Consider the following 15,025-nt stretch of genomic DNA (forward strand, 5'->3'; position numbering starts at 1 on the left):
CTAAAGACATCAGTCTCTGCCAGCCAGAAATATTGAGGGAAGATGAAGAAAACAACAATGGAGCCCTCATTAGGGTGGCTTATTGAAGAGGATTGCAAGACTGAATGGTGTTCCTTCATGCTCAGACAATCTTGATTTCCTCTTTGACACTATGCAGGGTGCACAGAGTCAGATAGAAAAAAAAACCCACTCCAATACTTATTTTAAAATTTTATTCATTGAACTATGTTGAATTAATTTTTAATATAAGCTTTAACTACAGTTTTAGCAGGAAAGGAAAAGGTTTGGGTTGGAATGCAAATCTTAGGAAAGTTTAGGTTCCTCTTTAACCCATACCATCCATACCTCTTCTAACTGGGATGACATTTCTCTCAGGTAACCATTTAACAAATGGCTCAAAGAACTTCAAATGGATTAGGCTCCGCAACCCCAGAGTCAGTCACGACTGGACCTAATGGTCAGGGGTCCCTTTACCTACTAGGTTGTGACTGTTTTGCATTGATTCCTCACCCCACACTCACAGTGAATCCTCTCATGGCAGCTATTCTACTTATGGGCCTAAAAGTGACCCTAGGACTGAGATGGCACAATTATAAGGCAGTAACAATATTTTGTAGCACTTGGGAGTTTCCTCCATTTCTCCCATGAGCCTACATTATCACATACATTCTCTCAGCAATTTTTGCCGTGGGTCTATAAATTAGTATTATTACCGCCATATTGTAGATTGGAGGTGGGATTAGACATACAGTGGTACCTCGGGTTACAAATGCTTCAGGTTACATACACTTTAGGTAACAGACTCCGCTATCCCAGAAATAGTGCTTCAGGATGAGAACAGAAATCGTGTTCTGGCAGCGCGGCGGCAGCAGGAGGCCCCATTAGCTAACCTGCTCCTTCAGGTTAAGAACTGTTTCAGGTTAAGTACGGACCTCCGGAACGAATTAAGTACTTAACCCGAGGTACCACTATACTGGTTTGGCAGATAATTCTTAGCTAAAGTGAGATTTGCACTGAAGATGTTCTACTCACACAGCTTGCTACTGGCCTACTTTGGGGCTAACATTGCCATTACTTGCTCTTTTGTTGCCTAGCTTGCATGATTGCTGAGAAAGATGTCACGGCTCTTGGATCCAAAAGGCTAAATGAATCACTTGGACTTCTGAAGTGACTAACAAACTTCTTCAAAATGATGATTCCCCCCTTGAAAGTTAATTAGTTCAGAGCGCTGGAATCTTCAGAGGATTGACAGTTTCGCTAAATTCATTTATTACTCGAGTCAGGGTTGGTGGCCAGCCAAATATGCAGTTTTATTTGGCATGGCTTAACATGTGTGTGAGTGTGTGCTTCATAATGATTGAAACACACATCTCTCTCGCTCTCTGGCATCAGAAGTGGAACCTCACTACATTTGTTCAAGAAATTATGGATCTCAGCTAATTAAAGAGTTTATAACCTGTACCTAATAAATATTATAGATGGATGAGGATTTATTTTTATTTTTAGTAATTTATGTAGGGATGGGTAAAAGACTCTGCAAAAAGTTTGCCGAACCTGTTTAAATTTTGATCTGCCTCTTTGATCTGCTTTTGCCTCCTGTAGAATTAGTAGACTTATGGTGTGTAACCTGTGTTACATTTTCCACTGAAATTCAGATTTACTTTACAATTCAGAACCTCACTTAGCATTTGTACATCCTGATCTACCTATCCCTTTGGAATACTGAGGATCTGAGGCTCACAGAGCCATCCTACCCTGATATTCTGATATTCATTTAAATGGTGGGGACAGTTCCACATGTGCGGAGTTGTTTCCTTTGTTGAGATGAATGAATATAGATAAAGTTGTTCTTCCTCTCTCACAGCACTAGAACTCATGGACATCCAAGGAAGCTAAATATTGGGAGGTTCACCACAAGTAAAAGAAAGTACTTCTGCATGCAGTGCAGAGTTAAATTATGGAGCTCACTTTCACAATAGGCAGTGATGGCCGCCAATTTGGATGGTGCTAAAAGAGGATTAGACAAATAAACAGAAGACATCATAGTCATGATGGCTATGTTCTACCTCCAATGTCAACAACAATATGCCTCTGAATACCAGTTGCTGGAAATCACAATTGGGAAGAGCACCTCTTGATTGGGTCCTGCTTCTTATCCAGCAAGCTGTTACGTTATTACTCACACATGAGGTTCTGGATCAAGTGACAGTAAATTTTTAGTTCACCCTGAAGCCCGTGCTGTCCAGGGAGCACCTGGCTTCTCTTTCTGCTTTGCTCAGTAGTGATCCTAAGGGAAATCACTTTCTCCCAGGCCTAACGCATACGTAGCTGCAGCAGCAACTGACCCATGATGCAGTGGCAGCATATGTACAGAGACACATCATGGATCAGAAGAATGATTGGTTTCTTCTCATGCCAACATAATTTGGACCCTACAGAAGAATGATGCTGGCATGGAAAGGAACCATAGCACTGGACTGAACCCCATGGAAATTTCTCCTATGCCACTGCAGTAATGTATGAGCTTTAGTAATGAATTTACAAGCCGTTGCAGGGTTGGCTAATACAGTGGTGCCCCGCAAGACGAATGCCTCGCAAGACGAAAAACTCGCTAGACGAAAGGGTTTTCTGTTTTTTGAGTCGCTTCACAAGACGAATTTCCCTATGGGCTTGCTTCGCAAGATGAAACGTCTTGCGAGTTCTTGCGAGTTTGTTTCCTTTTTCTTAAAGCCGCTAAGCCGTTAATAGCCGCTAAGCCGCTAAGCCGCTAATAGCCGTGCTTCGCAAGACGAAAAAACCGCAAGACGAAGAGACTCGCGGAACGGATTAATTTCGTCTTGCGAGGCACCACTGTATAAGTATTGTGATGCACTTAGTATTCAGTAGTCCAAACCTGTCTTCTGCTATGGTGAGCTGGTGTAATGTATAGAACCCTTTATAAATCACCCAGAATTGGTTCCATGCAGATTATGCTCCTTTGTTTTGGTGCACCTATCTCTTTCTCCTCCATCTGTTGCAGTAGGTTGTGCAGGCCATTTATACTTACGCTTTGAGAAGGTTTAAGAGGAACAGGTAGAGGTCACAGAACTTTGCACAGCATACCAGGTCACTGGTGAGATTCTGACAGCAGTGCTAGTTCAAGGCCACACCAGCAAATCCTCCATAAAAATATGGAGTTCAGGAATGTTAGGAGTTAAGTTGCATGACTTTGCTTCATTTGTCTGGTTCAGATATTGCCACAGCTGTTGCAGCAAAAGCTTCTTCTTCCAGTGCAGAACTTGAACTGCAGCCATAAGATCAGGCTGTTGAAATGTGTAGCAGTGATTCATAATAACTTTTTAAAAACAAAGATAGGATATGAAACATGCATACTGCCCCCACTAACAGTTATATCTGCAAATGTAATGTATGCTGTGGTCTTCAGGTCAGTGGACTCCCAGTAACCGACAATGTACTTTTTTTTGGTTTTGCTGACGTGATCAGACATTGTCATTCTGAGGAACTGTCCAGCATAGGACCAGTGCTGAATAGAAACTAAGTGAATGGATTTATTCTATTCAACCATACTTTCAAACAAAAATGGGAATAACAAAATGGTCCAGTCTACAGCTTTTTCCAAATTTAAAGCACATTCTATTTTGGGAAAATAATGAATTCATTTCAATCTCCCTGCCAACAATTCTGACCAAAGTTTCGTTATCTTCAGGTGTATGGTAGGTTAGTGCTTTCCATCTGTTTTATGTTTGCAGTTTGAACATGGGTATATATTGCATAAGAACAACAATCTCTTTAATTACATAGCATACCATTTATAGAATTCATTACAAGGCACAGTGGCAACCTCTAGTTTAGACCAGAAGGGTCTTTCAGTGCTCAGAGTCATTAAATGGAGTCTCACTGTTTAGAGGAAATATACTTCTGATCATCAGAAGAAGGAAAATGGCATTTATCTTGATGCTCTGCTTCTAAGCTTCCAGAGGTATCTGGCAGTCAGTTCTGGAAACAGACTTTTTGACTAGATGATTCAACAAGGCAATTTTATTTCCTGTTTTTTAATATTGGAGTTTTGGGGATGTACTTGAGCTGAACCCCTCTAATTCAGCAGATAGTCCATAATCTGAAATGACTGTGCTTGCCGCCCACATCCCTGCTGATATCAGTTAACCTTAGAAGCAGGTCTATCACATAAAACTAACACATCATAACCACAAACAAATCCAGGGCAAATGGCCACCATAGTGTTGGAAACTAAATGAGAGCAGCCCTTTCACAAAACTGCCCCTGCATCATGCTCAGAAAGCAAGGGCATGTCAAGAGGTGTTGCCAGTGGAGTGCATATCGCGCTGTGAATTACTGAAGCTGAAGGTCGAGCATCTATTGAAAGTGTTGAATGACTTTGTAATCCAGAATGGCTTTCCACATTCCTCAGTCCTCAAGACAGAATGGAATAAACAATTAGACTGAGAAAATTTGTTGTGCTTACTGCAGGTCTGCCAAGGAACTCACACACCTTTTCAACGCACATGACATTAGGTTACGTTTCTCAGGGAAGAGGTGACTACACATTGTACACCAGTTATGTAGTTTACACACTCACATTTCCTCTCTGTCTATAAAAATCTTGCTGGATATCAACCCATCATTACAAGGGATTCATTCAGTACAACAGATTAGACAAATTTGTGGAAGATCTGTGGCTTCTAACCTTGATGACTATGTTCTACCTCCACTGTCAGAGGCAGTAGACTTCTGAATACTAGTTGACTGAAACTGCGGGAGGGAAGAGTGTTGTTGCATGCAGGTCCTGCTTGTAGGATTCCCATAGGCATCTGGATGACTACGGTGAGAACAGCATGCTGGACTAGAAGGGTCACCGGCCTGATCCAGCAGGCTCTTCCTATGCTCTTAAAGACAGCTAGCAAAAAAAGCTGAAATGCTTAATTTGTGACTTGTGGAACATGCAATTCTTCTCCCTTTGCCACTTGGAGGAGTGTTACTGTTATTTAACATTACCCAGATTCCTGAATGGCTCATTGGAGAACCTTGAAAATGGCAAAGAGCCTGACATAGTAGGCTCCAACCCATTTAGAACTTTTACAGTCCTGAGGTATTGGTTAAACCTGGTATGCAAAAGAAAACATAACATCAATACCAGTAGTAGATAGGTAGCCGTGTTGGTCTGCCATAGTCAAAATAAAAAAATTCCTTCCAGTAGCACCTTAAAGACCAACTAAGTTAGTTCTTGGTATGAGCTTTCGTGTGCATGCACACTTCTTCAGATACACTGAAACAGAAGTTGCCAGATCCTTCTATATAGTGAGAAGGTGGGGAGGGGTGTTACTCAGAAGGGTGGTGGGAATGGGAGATAGGCAGATAGCTGAGAGAGCCAAAAGCGGGGCGAGAGGCAAAGCGGGGCGAGAGGGAAGGAAGACTGGTCCGCCCAGGCCGCCCCATCGCCGAAAGGAAAATGTGTGCTGGTTAATGCAGGGCAGATGCATTGGGTTTTCCTCGTTTCACGCTCAAACTGAACTAGGGACAGGCGACCTGGCTGGGTCCACATAAGGGAAAGAGGGGAGAGAAAAATAACAACAATCCACTTGACACTAGTAAAATGACAGAAACTCTCACCTAAGGGATCTACAGCAAACCTTCTCAGAACTAAAATACCCAGCAGATGAAGTTAGACAACAGATCAACAGAGCCAGACTGATACCCAGAGAGAACTTGCTGCAAGACAGACCCAAAAAAGAAAATAACAGAACACCTCTAGTCATCACATACAGCTCCCAAGTTAAAACAGTACAACGCATCATCAGAGATCTACAACCTCTCCTGGACAATGACAGTTCTCTTTCTCAAGCTCTGGGAGGAAGACCTTTCATTGCCTACAGACAGCCACCCAATCTTAAACAACTCCTAACCCACAATAATACTACAACCAGACTTAACACAGACACTGGCACCAGAGCCTGCAATAAACCCAGATGCCAACTTTGCTGCCACATACACCCGGACAACACCATTACTGGCCCCAACAACATCACACATACCATCTCGGGACTATTTAATTGCTCATCGTCTAACATTGTGTATGCCATCAAATGCCAACAGTGTCCTTCAGCTCTCTATATTGGACAAACAGGCCAAACCTTACGCCAAAGAATAAACGGACATAAATCTGACATCAATAATCACAGAACAGAGAAACCAGTAGGAGAACACTTCAATCTCCCAGGACATTCTATACAAGATCTCAAAGTAGCTGTTTTACTACAAAGGAATTTCAGAAATAGACTGGAAAGAGAAACTGCTGAATTACAACTCATTACCAAACTTAAAACCATGAAAAGACCTGGACTGAACAAAGACATTGGATTCTTATCTCACTATACATAACTAAACCATTTCTCACCTTCCCACCCCTTGCCTTTTCCTGTAAGACCTATTACAGTCGTTAAGAGTCGTCAAGAGGCTCTCTCAGCTATCTGCCTATCTCCCATTCCCACCACCCTTCTGAGTAACACCCCTCCCCACCTTCTCACTATATAGAAGGATCTGGCAACTTCTGTTTCAGTGTATCTGAAGAAGTGTGCATGCACACGAAAGCTCATACCAAGAACTAACTTAGTTGGTCTTTAAGGTGCTACTGGAAGGAATTTTTTTATTTTGATCAATACCAGTGAGTGTGTTTCCTAATTATTAAAAGCTTAATCTTATTCTCGTGACATCAGCAGACCATAGACTACTTGCCTTCCTAACCAATATATCTTTGCATGATTACAAAGCCTTAGAGGTGTCAATAGTGGAATACGATAGTATGAAGGCCAAGCGTGAGGTCCAGCCAATGAAGGCAAAAGACCATACGGGCACTGCCCAGATGATAGAATGATTCACACTTTTCACTTCGAACAGTGGATTGTATTTTTGTAACTTTTAAGATGCATTTGTGATCTTGGGGGTTGGATGCAAATGCTCTTTAATTATACATTTATTTCAGAGAATGCATACATTCCATGAATTGTTCCAGAACCTTTTCCTATAAATATCTTCTTTTGGAGTAGCATTCCCACATCTGTTTTAGCCTAAACCTCTCCATGACTTGCACATCTTCTACATGCAGGGCAGTTTATATTTATATTCTGCCCTTCTTCCATCATGGAAACCAAGGCAGTGTACATGTGGTTTTCAGACAGTTGCCCATTGAGGCTCTGCCCAAACCCAGATCTGCTTAACTTCAGCAAAGTAATATGTGCTTTCAGACCCATAACTTGGCCCTCATGCACCTCAGTGATGTGAGAGTTGGCAATAAGCCTATGGGATGGCTGACCCTATCAATTTATTCTTTCCTAAACAGACAGATATATCATCTTCCCAAGAAAAATTACCAGTGACAGAGAAGTACATGTGCGTAGAACCGGTCAGCTTCTAATTTTATAAGCAATGCACATTTCTCCCTCAACTCTTCATTTGTCTGTCTTTATTTGTTGTTGCCAAGTTACAGAACCATTTCCATTTCATCTGAAGTCAGTGGCCTCAGGTAGCAGCTGAAGAAAAGCACAAAATGGTTGTAGACATTCATGCTGGAAAAAGCAAGCTAATAGGCACAGACACATGCTATTACAGCAACAGGTGAACAATCTAAACTAAGGATGGGGAACCTGTGACCCTCCAGATGTTGTCAGAGTCCAACTCCCAACAGCCCCAGCCAGAACAGCCAATGGTCAGGGATGATAGGAGCTATAGGGCAACAACATCTGATAGGCTTCAGGTTCACCATACATGGTAGACTGGCAGTCACCAACCCAGTGTCCTCCTAATGTTTGGGCTACTACATACATCAGCTTCAGCCAGTTTCACCAATGGCCAGAGATGATGGGAGTTGTGGTCCAAAAAAATCTGGAGGGCATCAGACTGGGAAAGGCTGCTGTAGAGTTTACTGTAGTTTTATTTTATACGTACAGCCAGATCCTGTTCGTGGTTACTACTATGGATAATGCACTTTGTGCACAGGAATGTAGCCTCACTGTTTCATCTTCTTCCTTGCCATTGGGTAACTGCTGAAGGGTCTCTCCTATCTGGAAATGTGGGCAGACCAGTGAGTGTAGCTTTCTGGCAGGCCTGTGGCTGGGCAGCTCTGTTCTACCCTTTCTCCAGACTGTCACTTTGTGAATGGAGAACATTTTATTCTTTGAATGCTGAGCAATTCTGAATGCAGTTTATTCTCCCATCAAGAGACATCTCCTAATGCAAGGCTTTGTGTGAAAACAAAAATTAAAAAATCTCTTTCTTTAGTGATTAAATGACACATTTCTACGTCTCACAGATAAGAAATGAAGCAAAAATATGTACACTTTTCTGACTGTAAGAGCTGATCCACACATTCATTTTAACTTTTTAATGTGGCTTTTATTGCATGGTTTTATGTATAATTGTTGTAAACTGTTGTATTATTTAAATTCTTATTTATTTGTTTCATAAAATTTATGCACTGCTTGATTGCAGAAAACCTCAAAGCCTAGGCTGCCCCAATAAACACAAAGAGAATTACTTCTGAGTAGACATGTATATGACTGTACGACAAGTTTATACTGTGACTTTTTAATCAGTGTCTGATCTTTAGCTCCTGCACAGCAGTAGACAAGTCAAAGCCTTCATGAGGTGTCTCAAATATGCCTCTTGGGGTGAAGGGGGATTCATTAACATCTCTCAGCACTTAATGTGTAGTGGTATTTGCAGAACATAACTACCTGAACTCAGGTGAGTTAACAACAGGGAAGATGCATCCCAGTTGCCAAGGGAGGGTAAATTATGGAGATTTCAAGGACTAGAAATATGACAGAGGTAGGAAAAGTGCAGTAAAGGGGATGGAGAAACAGCACCTCTTCAGGACTCCAGGGATTCCTGTTGCTGGTGCCCAAAAACTCACTTGTCAATGACAGTTCTGACTTACTCATTGGCTAAATACACTGCCAGGTGGGAGAAGCCAGGTTGGCATGTTACCCAGAAATTGCTTACAATGGTGTCTGCACATTTTGTAACATTATTCCTAGGAGGCCCAGAAACTTACTTAAAAACAACAACAACCCACAAGAGTCTAGGGCTGCAGCCTGAGGGGGACTGATGAAGGCCAACATGGGTCCCATGACACCTGCTGGGGCTGAGTTGGTGACCCACATTTAATGAGATAAAGTGAAGCTCAGAACTAAGCATACATACATAGATAAGTAGGATGGTGCAGCTAAATCTCTATCGTATCCAGCAAGTCAAACGTTTGCAGGGCCAGTCACACTTCTCTGAAGTCTCTCAGCCCCACTCACCTCACAGAGTGTTTGTTGTGGGGGAGGAAGGGAAAGGAGAATGTTAGCCGCTTTGAGACTCCTTCGGGTAGTGATAAAGCGGGATATCAAATCCAAACTCTTCAAACTCTTCTTCAGGTGCTTTGAATATTCAGTTAAACAGAATAATTTGATATTATTGTTCAGAAATAATGCACAAATTTAACTTGTCCATTCCAGCCCACCCCATCTCACACAGAACAAAGTGCCTGCAGTGAAGAACAAGTTGAACACAAAATGTATGACATAATTTTCCAGGTGCCCAACCGTATCATTTTTTAACTAATGCTAGCTTCATTTCTGACTCTCATGAGATCATAAAATACAGAATGCAAATACTTCTTTTGTGGTATTGAGCCCCCAAACCCACATATAACAGCCCAGTATATCTTCATTAACAAGAAACATTTTTATTGATTTTATTTGGCTATGATTCATATTACACATAACAAATATGTATGGTCACCTAAATGAATTATTGCAATTCAATTTGGAATGATTGCATAAGGCTATTGTATTATCTCTAGGATGCCCTAGTCTCTCGGTGTCAAAACTGTTTTTATTTAATGAAATAACATGGAAAAGTTAATCGGAATAGGTTAACCTCCATGGATCTCAAGGTCGGTGCATTCATCTCCTGCAAATGGGGATTTTTAAAAAATTGGGGAAAGAAGTCTAGATATTGGAAAAGCAATGAAAGGCTATGTAAGACTGTTATGAGCAGGATTACACTTTGTGACATTTCCATTTATAACCTAGAAGATCTAGAAGTTCTTCGAAAGAAAGAAATATTGTATAAGGTTATGTATAATAAAAAAACACACCAGCAGTCTTAGCATGAATAACAATAAAGCCAGAAGTGGATGAACTATGGAAGGAAGTAGATGTCCACTTACTGGCCTGGTGGCACTTTCTGAACAGCTGTCTTGTCTGTAAGCTCTGACTGCCCATTAAGGCAAATGTCACCAACTCATTCTCTGGGCTTCTGAGTGGTTACAGAAGTCTAAAAAGGGCCTGCTTTGTCTCATTATCAGAGCCTACCAGATCTCACTGTTATTAGAGCTATCATGTAGAATGCTTTTGGTGTATAAATGACATGGAAATTATTTAAATAAATAAAATTAACATAGCAAATGTTTGTTCCCACACGGTGTCAAGGAATTATCAGAAACTTAAGGTGAACAAAGCCTTCTATTATGTATGATTTCTAGGCTTTTTCAGTTCTTATAATATACACCAAAAATCGGGGGGGGGGGAATTATGGATATGATATAGCCCAATGATGTGGAAATTCTTGAACAAAGTTAGGTGTGATGTTGAGGACCCTTACCCAAATTTCCAAACAAAAAAAGCCTATACAAGAAGAGAACACTAATCTTGGGTCCCCCCCCCCTCAGCTGACCCTTTCCTCACACCCCTCCCCGCTTTTGTATGCTACATTGTACGTTTTCTGTATATTCTCTCTCTCCCTTGAATTCTGTGTAGATTTGTGATGGAAGTGTCTATGAGATGTGTTAACGTGCAGAAGAAGCTCGTGAACTATGCAGAGTAGATGCTAGATTAGGGATCTTTGTGAATATTATATTATTTGTACTGTGCCAGGCATGGCCAAACTTGGCCTTCCAGATGTTTTGTGACTACAATTCCCATCATCCCTGGCCACTGGTCCTGTTAGCTAGGGATGATGGGAGTTGTAGTTCCCAAACATCTGGAGGGCCAAGTTTGGCCATGCCTGTACTATGCCTTTGCCAGGTATTGGGAATAATACTTAATAATATCCAATTATATCTCCCTCCCTCAGGTCATCCATTTGCCCAAGCATATTTTTGTGAGATTACTGTGTCCCTGTTCATTACTTGTCCCTATTACACTTGCTTTTTATAGAAGGATGTGGTCCATTGCACCACGATGGCATGTTCTAGAGCTGTCCCGTCTTTGTCTCAAATCTTACAGTGCTACTTCTTCACCTATTTATGGAGATTTCTGCAACATAAATCTGTCCCATAGAGGTATAGTTTGCAGAATTGATTCTTCAGTACTTGGTAAATAACTTTAACTAAGCGGTTAGCTGTCTCTTTTCCACACAATAGATTGTGTCCATTGACCAAAAGGCCTGCCTGATTTCCAATTGCAGCCTTACAGGTTCAGCCTGTATTTATGCTAGGGAACAGCACTATTGTCACCGTTCAGCAAAGCAGGTCTGAGAAGAGATCATTAATATTTTAGAGAGCTAAACATAGAAATGACTCATGAGTGATAAATTGCTCCACCTGCATATGTATTAGGTCAATTACTTCTAAAGCAATCAAGATGTCCTAGTTTTAATAAAATTCCTTTCAGATTCTTGAATTCTCTTCTTCCTTTCATTTTCCTAAAAAATTAAATTAATCTAGATGATATGGTCTAATCTGCTAGCTGTTTGGGGTACACCACATCTTGTCTCAAGGAATCAAGGAAAGTGTAATTCTAATTACTGAGGTCAATGGAGCATTGTTACATTTCTCTCCCATTTCTCTTTTTTTAAAAAGTAAAATAAATCTAACAGAGTTACAATGGTCCAAGTGATTCACACAAGGAGTTACCCTGTCAACAAATGCTTACCCATTCATTTCAATTGGGAAGGCTGCTCTATGTGCACCTTCCTTTGTGCATGTAGAACTGCCTTCTCTGTTTAAGTGAATAGTGTAATGTGTTCGTGTTGATATGACTTCCACACAGGCACTAGAGCAGGCATGTTGCTCTATAATGGTTATTCAATTGAATGCTTTCCAGGCAGTCATATAGTTGGGTCTTCATTCATGCAGTTTTCCAAACTATTTCTCTAACCCCGGTCATAGGTTAATAACAAAGGACAATGGGCTTCAAAAAATGGAAAACATAGATGTCTCTCCCCATCTCAGGGCAAATCTAAATGTATTAGAGAACTTTTCAGGGAGGATAAATTGTCTAATTAGTAAACATAATGCATAACCTGTGTTGGAGGATGCAGATGCAGAAGTCTGACATGAATCCCTACATCTCAGAATGGGAGCATGATGGAGTTCTAATTATTCTGCAGTTAGAAGAGCTGATAAATGAAACTGTCCATCCCCAAAATATGCAGAGTATCTAACATGCAAACTGATCCTGAATTTCAAATCAATAGGGCTTAATATTTCACCAGCAATCATACATTTGAAAATCAATGCTGTCAAGTTTGGTAATGCTCTCCTGCAGAACAGATGTGTGGGAGACAAAGATACTAAAGGCAGTAGTCCAAGAATGAATGAAATCTCAGCAGTTCAAAAAGTTATTTATAAAATTCTATCGCAGGGGAACTTCTACATTTACTTGAAAGATGAAGAACTAGATTAGAGTGTGTATGTTGTACCTTGAACCCAGTGACACTGCCAGAATAGGTGCCCAATAACTAATCATCCCTTAAATATGAAGCTCCATTGCGTGTATGAATGCAGTGTATGAATGCACTGGCATGTTGATAAAAACAGAGTCCCAACAAAAGGAGTTCACCGAAAACCATGCAAAAAACTGTCTGTCCAGAGCAAAATAGTTTCCACTTGTTAGAAGAGGTGGGTGGCTGTAGAAAGGCATGGGTGAGAAATGAAAAGTAGGCATCTAGCAATGGACCCAGATGGAGCCACTGGACAAGTGATGCTGTTGTCTAAAATGGGCAATGGCACATAGGGCCATATTTTGCATATGCAGCACCAGGGTGCCAAAAAATGCCCAGCACGCCCAAAGTTGTTTTTTTGGGGGGGCAGGCCAAATTTGTTGAGCTTTTTTTGGGGGGCACACAACTCTCTCCCATGCCACTGTGGGAGGAGAGCATTTCCTGCAGAGGCTTGGGAGGGAAGCTGCACACCTTGTGTGAGCAGCGTGCATGTGCTGGGTGAGCCTGCCAATCCCAGGTGCGCAGGGGGCGGGGCTGGCCAAGTGCCTCAGCGCCCACAGCAGAAAAGCCTGTGGCACTCTGACAGGCTCTGCTCCACTCGGCAGCGGCTGTCGGCTGGCCTGGCTCTTCAATCCCCGGACTCCAAATCTCAGCCCCGGACTCTTGGCTTGGCGCCCCTGAGAGCCCAGTGCCCTAGAGCCTATGGGTAAGCCGGCCCTGATGGCACACTCACCAAAAGAAGGAGGAGGAGGGGAGGAGATAGTCTGAGACTGATGAGAACAATCACTAGGCACAAAGCCACTGCTGCTGCATGCTGCATGTGTACATGGGGAAAGCCCACACCAGAAACCATGCAGAAAATTATTCTTGATTTTTTAAGAGATTGAGAAAAGAAACAAAAACCACTTCCCTCTCTCTCTCTCCTGCCACTCCAGCAATTCTTTCTTTCTTTGGCGATCACTCGTAGCCGAGTAAGATTGTCCTCCATAAACATGGTTTTAACAATGATTCTATAAGTGACTGTGGAGGCTAGTTCTGGATCCACACGTCCTTCCACAGTGGGGACATTGGTTTCTGGCAGAGCAAATAAATAGTCTCAGACATTAATTCTCGGAGGTGGAGGGGATCCATTGCACTCTTATAAAACAAACTCAAACCGAACAACAGTAGGAAGTCAATTTTCATGAGAAGCTAACGGAAAGGAGACTGCTTACCACAGTTGCTCTGAACATTTCCTAATAATAATAATAATAATAATAATAATAATAATAATAATAATAATAATAATAATAATAATAATAATAATATTGTTATCATCTCACCCTTCCCCCTAAGGTCTCAGGGTGGGTGACAATGATTAAAACACAATGTGAAAAACAGTTTAGAACAACTTACAGTCACAGAAATAAGGTGTGTCCTAAAAATACACATCTCAACTGTTCTCAGAGTGGTTTAACAGTCAACCCCTCTTCCTTGGGAACTCTGGGAATTGGAGCTATGAGAAAGGAATGGGGTCTCCTCACAATTTTCAGCACCCTTACCAAACCCCAGTTCCCAAGATTCTTTGGAGTAAATCATAACGGTTTAATGTGGTATGATAGTGCCTTAAATGTATAGTGCAGGTGGGGCCTTTGTCTCCATTAAGCATAATTTATTACATGGCGGGGGGTGGGGGGGGGGGAGAACCTGCTTAGCACTGGTTTTAAATGATGCTCTGAGTGTTTCAGAGTGACTCTGAAGTCAGCAGATGAGTGCAAACCAATGGGAACAATAAATAAAAAGTGAAGTCACATGTATCTCAACTTTTAAAAATTCAAAATTAAAGGATGTGTGCAATTTGGAAACCCTTAGGTGCATATGTATAAAATAGAAAGAAACAGAGCTGGTTTGCACTATTTAATGCTTTTGTCCCTTTGCATTTAAGAGGATTTTAAAAAAAATTTTTTTTAAAGAGGATTTAAGCAGCACCAGTGTGTATTTAGGTTTCGCTTCAGCATGAATTTTCTTCCTCCAACGCCCCCCCCCCGCCCCTCGTTGTGTCTGGGAAGGATCAAGTGGTGTTTGCATTCATATTTAAATTATCTTGCTAACCTGTTTTGATTCCAGTTTAAATCAACAGCTTTCGTGACAGTATTTAGCAAGATAAAGTGCCGTCTGGAACAGTTCTCTGTGGGATCGGTATAGAGGAAAAAGTGATACAGTATTAATCTTCATTTAGAAAATATGCAACACGGCACAAGCACCAGTGGGCATTTCTCCTATTGATCTAGGCATTTCCTTTTCCACAGCAGTTACTGAC

Source organism: Podarcis bocagei, assembly GCF_964188305.1.
Source record: "Podarcis bocagei genome assembly, chromosome: 6".
NCBI classification, from domain to species: Eukaryota; Metazoa; Chordata; class Lepidosauria; order Squamata; family Lacertidae; genus Podarcis; species Podarcis bocagei.